The sequence below is a fragment of the Hyla sarda genome, chromosome 5 (genome assembly GCF_029499605.1).
Source record: "Hyla sarda isolate aHylSar1 chromosome 5, aHylSar1.hap1, whole genome shotgun sequence".
Classification (NCBI taxonomy): domain Eukaryota; kingdom Metazoa; phylum Chordata; class Amphibia; order Anura; family Hylidae; genus Hyla; species Hyla sarda.
This window is the reverse complement of record NC_079193.1, coordinates 95,173,983-95,181,510: the sequence shown is the minus strand read 5'-3', so window position 1 is coordinate 95,181,510 and position 7,528 is coordinate 95,173,983.

Below are 7,528 nucleotides of genomic sequence, written 5' to 3'. Positions count from 1 at the left end.
TCTGTCATTGCTAACAAAGGGTATATAACAAAGTATTGAGATGAACTTTTGTTATTGACCAAATACTTATTTTCCACCATAATTTGCAAATAAATTCTTTAAACATCAGACAATGGGATTTTATGGATTTTTTTCCTCATTATGTCTCTTATAGTTGAGGTATACCTATGGTGAAAATTACAGGCCTCTCTCATCTTTTTAAGTGAGAGAAATTGCACAATTGGTGCATGACTAAATACTTTTTTGCCCCACTTTAGGTTTGATTTAGTTTTACTTCTGGTGAAAAGTATGTTTGCATGAAAAGTAGTATGTTTAAAAATGTCCTATTCTGACCCCTATAACTTTTGTATTTTTCTGCATACAGGGCGGTATGAGGGCTCATTTTTTGCACCGTGATCTGAAGTTTTTATCGGTACCATTTTTGTTTTGATAGGATTTTGATCGCTTTTTATACATTTTTTATTGTATACAAAGTGACCAAAAATAAGCAATTTTAGACTTTTTACGAGTACGCCATTGACCGTGCGGTTTAATTAACATTATATTTCTATAGTTCTGTGATACCACATATGTTTATATTTATTTTTGTTAACATTTTTTTTAAATGGGAAAAGGGGGGGGGTGATTATAACTTTTATTAGGGAAAGGTTTAAATCACATTTATTAACTCATTTAAAAAAATGTCACATTTTTTTTTACATATTGATAGCCCCCATATGGAACTATAACATGCAATCTTCTGATTGCATATACTGATCAATGATATACCATAGCATAGCATTGATCAGTGTTTTTGGCGCTCTATTGCTCCAGCCTGGATCTCAGGTATGGAGCAATCGAGCAACAATCGGACGCCTCCTTGCATGTCCTCAGCTGATCGAGACACCATGGTTTTACAGCGGTGATTCAGCCTGACTGAGCTGCCGGGAAGCATCTTTTTTTAGACGCGCCGATCAACTTTGATCGCTGTATCTCGATCGGTGATTTCCGGTAACAGCCACGGGTCCTGGCCATTGCTAGGTGCCAGGACCGACCCACTATGATGCCATGTCAGCGCATGACCCCACGTAATAGCACAGGAGTCCTTAAAGGCGACCTTAAAGGAAATCTGTAACCAGTGTCACCTGCACTAACCTGTCGGTACCGGCAGGTAGTGCAGGTGACACTGATGACAACGGTACTTAGCATGTCCTGTTCCTCGCAGGGGACTACCGGTAATCTCCTCCATTAACTTCAGCTCTGGCCCGGCTTGGGGCTGCTGTTCTCTAGCAGCGGGAACCAGTAGAGGTGATGTCACTAAGCTTGCCCAAGCCCCAAGCCACTGCTGCTTCTCTGCTGGCTCCTGCTGCTGGAGAACAGCAGCGGTGACGTCACTAAGCTCTGCCCGTGCCCCAAGCCGGGCCGGAGCGGAAGTTAACAGAGGAGATTAGCTGAGATCCCCTGCACGGAACGGGATAAGGTAAGTACCGTTGTCATCAGTGTCACCTGTACTACTTGTCACTACCGACAGGTTAGTGCAGGTGACAGATTTCCTTTAAGAGGTTAATCCCATAGCCAGAGGTGTAGCCTGTAGCTCCTGGGCCCTGATACAAAATCTGTAACAAGGCCCCATATGCCAATTATAATACTTGTCTCTTATGGGGCAGATGTGCTTTGGAGCCCCTTAGGCACTGGGGCCCCGATGTGACTGCTACCACTGCACCCTCAATAGCTACACCCCTACCCATAGCCCCACTAAATTTATGCCAATGTTACAGTTCGCTTTAAGCAGCACTTGTATACTGCTGACCGACTCCAGTAATACTATTATTAATGTTGAAGCACTTCCCTAATATACTCTCAAATGTTCACTGAGCGAGGAGCAATGACTGCACAGGGTTGTAGTGAAAAGCATCAGAGCAACCGGTCTGAGCACCCTGCTGGCATCTGTGGATGATGTTCTGGCCAAAACTGAAGTAATGTTTTATGCCAAGTGCATAGCCTGAAAGGGCTGTAGTGTTCTTTGAATTCCTTTGTCACGCACCAACCCCTTAGGCATTGCAGTAGGCATAATAATCCATGACAATGTAGTTTCTCACTGGTGGAGTGGAACTACAAGCAGGGTGGGGCACGGCTGGTTTGCCTTGTCATTTCTACCCACATAATGCTACCATATATTGCCAAGCTAACACTAGAATATAGTGTCCAAATAGTATGCCGTATACAAATATAGAACTGTACAATACTATAATAATATAAGAAATAAAATGATAATATAATACAATTCATTTCTAAATACCATTACACCATTATCTAATGGCTTTTCCATATTTGACCCCCTCCCCGTTCCCCTAGGATATGAGAGGCCTGGGTCATAGCCTAGCTTATCGCTCTTTTCAAGCTACCCTGGGGTGAGACTGAAGTTAGATTACCTCTATGCAAAACTGTGCCGCCTTCATTCTTAGGGCTTATGGGGCATATAGGAAGGATGATGGTACCATGGAGGCACAGTATAATGGTAAAAATGGTATGCAGAGCACATTGGAAAATTTTCCTACAGGAGAAGGGAATCTGTTTATTAAGAGGTCTGGATAGGGGATGACTGTTAATCTTGGGATTAACCCCTTCAACTCTTGAACATTTCACTCCAACAGGCAGGATGCGAAATAATACTTTTGTAATTGTCAGTCTGTCCCTTGGCAAATTTACTTTCTGTCCACACATCTCCGCCAAGACCCACGTTGTTTAGTATGATGCCATCCTTCTCTACAACACTCAGGTCCCTCTGCTACTACATGTGTCACTGTTACACTGTACTCTACTTGTTCCAGCTAATATGTCCTCCTATTGGGCCTTAATTATGCAACACTTAGCATCTTCATACTCCCCCTACATCCGTGTCAGGTGATGACAGACTCCTTCCTCCGCAGGCTGGCAGGAATAAACAGGTGTACAATACCAAGGACAGCCAGTGGTGACACATTTATAAGCAGAAAGGAAAAAACTTATAAAATAAAGTAAGTGGAGAATGTCCCTGTTGAAATTCTATGGGTATTCTAGGGTCATTGCAGAGGGTTGCTTTAGCCATATCTATATCCTAAATCCTTATCGGAGACCACGGTCACGTAATAGTGTTGGTTGGACTTCAAAGATTTATTTCTAGCAAACCAATGTCGGTCATATTTAGACATCAGAACACAATGCAGTTGTCACGATGCCGGCTGGCAGGTAGTGGACCCTCTGTGCCAGAGAGGGATTGGCGTGGACCGTGCTAGTGGACCGGTTCTAAGCCACTACTGGTTTTCACCAGAGCCCGCCGCAAAGCGGGATGGTCTTGCTGCGGCGGTAGTGACCAGGTCGTATCCACTAGCAACGGCTCACCTCTCTGGCTGCTGAAGATAGGCGCGGTACAAGGGAGTAGGCAGAAGCAAGGTCGGACGTAGCAGAAGGTCGGGGCAGGCAGCAAGGATCGTAGTCAGGGGCAACGGCAGAAGGTCTGGAAACACTGGCAAGGGACACACAAGGAACGCTTTCACTGGCACTAAGGCAACAAGATCCGGCAAGGGAGTGCAAGGGAAGTGAGGTAATATAGGGAGTGCACAGGTGATAACTCTAATTGGAACCACTGCGCCAATCAGCGGCGCAGTGGCCCTTTAAATCGCAGAGACCCGGCGCGCGCGCGCCCTAGGGAGCGGGGCCGCGCGCGCCGGGACAGAACAGACGGGGAGCGAGTCAGGTAGGAGAGCCGGGGTGCGCATCGCGAGCGGGCGCTACCCGCATCGCGAATCGCATCCCGGCTAGCAGCAGGATCGCAGCGCCCCGGGTCAGAGGACGTGACCGGGGCGCTGCAGCGGAGGAGGTGAAGCGAGCGCTCCGGGGAGGAGCGGGAACCCGGAGCGCTCGGCGTAACAGTACCCCCCCCCTTGGGTCTCCCCCTCTTCTTGGAGCCTGAGAACCTGAGGAGCAGACTTTTGTCAAGGATGTTGTCCTCAGGTTCCCAGGATCTCTCTTCAGGACCACAACCCTCCCAGTCTACTAAAAAAAAATTTTTTCCTCTGACCTTTTTGGCAGCCAAAATCTCCTTGACCGAGAAGACGTCCGAGGAGCCGGAAACAGGAGTGGGAGGAACAGATTTGGGAGAAAAACGGTTGAGGATTCCGAGGCGTTGGCGTGGAGAAACAAAGGTCTTTCCTGGAGGAGTCTGTCTGATGGAGGCAGGAGAAGTGGAGATCAGGCAGTCAGGTGGAATGATGTGTTGCGGAGGGAGATCAACTTCTGAGGCATCCGAGGAACGAGAGAGAGCATCGGCTCTAATGTTCTTATCGGCAGGACGAAAGTGAATCTCAAAATTAAATCGGGCAAAGAACAGAGACCACCGGGCCTGGCGAGGATTCAGCCGTTGGGCCGACTGGAGGTAGGAGAGGTTCTTGTGGTCGGTGTAGATAATAACAGGAAATCTTGATCCCTCCAGCAGATGCCTCCATTCCTCAAGTGCTAATTTAATGGCTAGAAGTTCTCGATCCCCGATGGAGTAGTTCCTCTCCGCTGGAGAGAAGGTCCTAGAGAAAAAACCACAAGTGACAGCATGCCCGGAAGGATTTTTTTGTAGAAGAACAGCTCCAGCTCCTACTGAGGAGGCATCAACCTCCAATAGGAAGGGTTTGGAAGGGTCAGGTCTGGAGAGCACGGGAGCCGAAGAAAAGGCAGACTTGAGTTGTTTAAAGGAGTCTTCTGCTTGAGGAGGCCAGGACTTGGGATCAGCATTTTTCTTGGTTAAAGCCACGATAGGAGCCACAATGGTAGAAAAATGTGGAATAAATTGCCTGTAATAATTGGCGAACCCCAAAAAGCGTTGGATAGCACGGAGTCCGGAGGGGCGTGGCCAATTTAAGACGGCAGAGAGTTTGTCTGGATCCATCTGTAGTCCCTGGCCAGAGACCAAATATCCTAGAAAAGGAAGAGATTGGCATTCAAACAGACATTTCTCAATTTTGGCATAGAGTTGGTTGTCACGAAGTCTCTGAAGAACCATACGGACATGCCGGCGGTGTTCCTCTAGATTGGCAGAAAAAATTAGGATATCGTCCAGATATACCACAACACAGGAGTATAATAGATCACGAAAAATTTCATTGACAAAGTCTTGGAAGACGGCAGGGGCATTGCACAGTCCAAAGGGCATGACCAGATACTCAAAGTGTCCATCTCTGGTGTTAAATGCCGTTTTCCACTCGTCCCCCTCTCTGATGCGGATGAGGTTATAGGCGCCTCTTAAGTCCAATTTAGTGAAGATGTGGGCACCTTGGAGGCGATCAAAGAGTTCAGAGATGAGGGGTAAGGGGTAGCGGTTCTTAACCGTGATTTTATTAAGACCGCGGTAGTCAATGCAAGGACGTAGGGAGCCATCTTTTTTGGAGACAAAGAAAAATCCGGCTCCGGCAGGAGAGGAGGATTTACGGATAAAGCCCCTTTTTAGATTCTCCTGGACGTATTCGGACATGGCAAGAGTCTCTGGGGCAGAGAGAGGATAAATTCTGCCCCGGGGTGGAGTAGTACCCGGGAGGAGGTCGATAGGGCAATCATAAGGCCTGTGAGGAGGTAGAGTCTCAGCTTGTTTTTTGCAGAAAACATCCGCGAAGTCCATATAGGCCTTGGGGAGACCGGTTACTGGAGGAACCACAGAGTTACGGCAAGGGTTACTGGGAACCGGTTTTAGACAATTCTTGGAACAAGAGGACCCCCAACTCTTGATCTCCCCAGTGGACCAATCCAGGGTTGGGGAATGAAGTTGAAGCCAGGGAAGTCCAAGGAGAATCTCCGAGGTGCAATTGGGGAGGACCAAAAGTTCAATCCTCTCATGATGAGATCCGATGCTCATAAGAAGGGGCTCCGTGCGGAAACGTATGGTACAGTCCAATCTTTCATTATTTACACAATTGATGTAGAGGGGTCTGGCGAGACTGGTCACTGGGATGTTGAACCTGTTGACGAGAGAGGCCAAAATAAAATTTCCTGCAGAACCAGAGTCCAAGAAGGCCACTGTAGAGAAGGAGAAGGCAGAAGCAGACATCCGCACCGGCACAGTAAGACGTGGAGAAGCAGAGTAGACATCAAGGACTGTCTCACCTTTGTGCGGAGTCAGCGTACGTCTTTCCAGGCGGGGAGGACGGATAGGACAATCCCTCAGGAAGTGTTCGGTACTAGCACAGTACAGGCAGAGGTTCTCCATACGGCGTCGTGTCCTCTCTTGAGGTGTCAGGCGAGACCGGTCGACCTGCATAGCCTCCACGGCGGGAGGCACAGGAACAGATTGCAGGGGACCAGAGGAGAGAGGAGCCGAGGAGACGAAACGCCTCGTGCGAACAGAGTCCATATCTTGGCGGAGTTCCTGACGCCTTTCAGAAAAACGCATGTCAATGCGAGTGGCTAGGTGAATAAGTTCATGTAGATTAGCAGGAATTTCTCGTGCGGCCAGAACATCTTTAATGTTGCTGGATAGGCCTTTTTTGAAGGTCGCGCAGAGGGCCTCATTATTCCAGGACAATTCTGAAGCAAGTGTACGGAATTGTACGGCATACTCGCCAACGGAAGAATTACCCTGGACCAGGTTCAACAGGGCAGTCTCAGCAGAAGAGGCTCGGGCAGGTTCCTCAAAGACACTTCGGATTTCCGAGAAGAAGGAGTGTACTGAGGCAGTGACGGGGTCATTGCGGTCCCAGAGCGGTGTGGCCCATGACAGGGCTTTTCCGGACAGAAGACTGACTACGAAAGCCACCTTAGACCTTTCAGTGGGAAACAGGTCCGACATCATCTCCAGATGCAGGGAACATTGGGAAAGGAAGCCACGGCAAAACTTAGAGTCCCCATCAAACTTATCCGGCAAGGATAAGCGTATCCCAGGAGCGGCCACTCGCTGCGGAGGAGGTGCAGGAGCTGGCGGAGGAGATGACTGCTGAAGCTGTGGTAGCAACTGTTGTAGCATAACGGTCAGTTGAGACAGCTGTTGGCCTTGTTGCGCAATCTGTTGTGACTGCTGGGCGACCACCGTGGTGAGGTCAGCGACAACTGGCAGAGGAACTTCAGCGGGATCCATGGCCGGATCTACTGTCACGATGCCGGCTGGCAGGTAGTGGACCCTCTGTGCCAGAGAGGGATTGGCGTGGACCGTGCTAGTGGACCGGTTCTAAGCCACTACTGGTTTTCACCAGAGCCCGCCGCAAAGCGGGATGGTCTTGCTGCGGCGGTAGTGACCAGGTCGTATCCACTAGCAACGGCTCACCTCTCTGGCTGCTGAAGATAGGCGCGGTACAAGGGAGTAGGCAGAAGCAAGGTCGGACGTAGCAGAAGGTCGGGGCAGGCAGCAAGGATCGTAGTCAGGGGCAACGGCAGAAGGTCTGGAAACACTGGCAAGGGACACACAAGGAACGCTTTCACTGGCACTAAGGCAACAAGATCCGGCAAGGGAGTGCAAGGGAAGTGAGGTAATATAGGGAGTGCACAGGTGATAACTCTAATTGGAACCACTGCGCCAATCAGCGGCGCAGTGGCC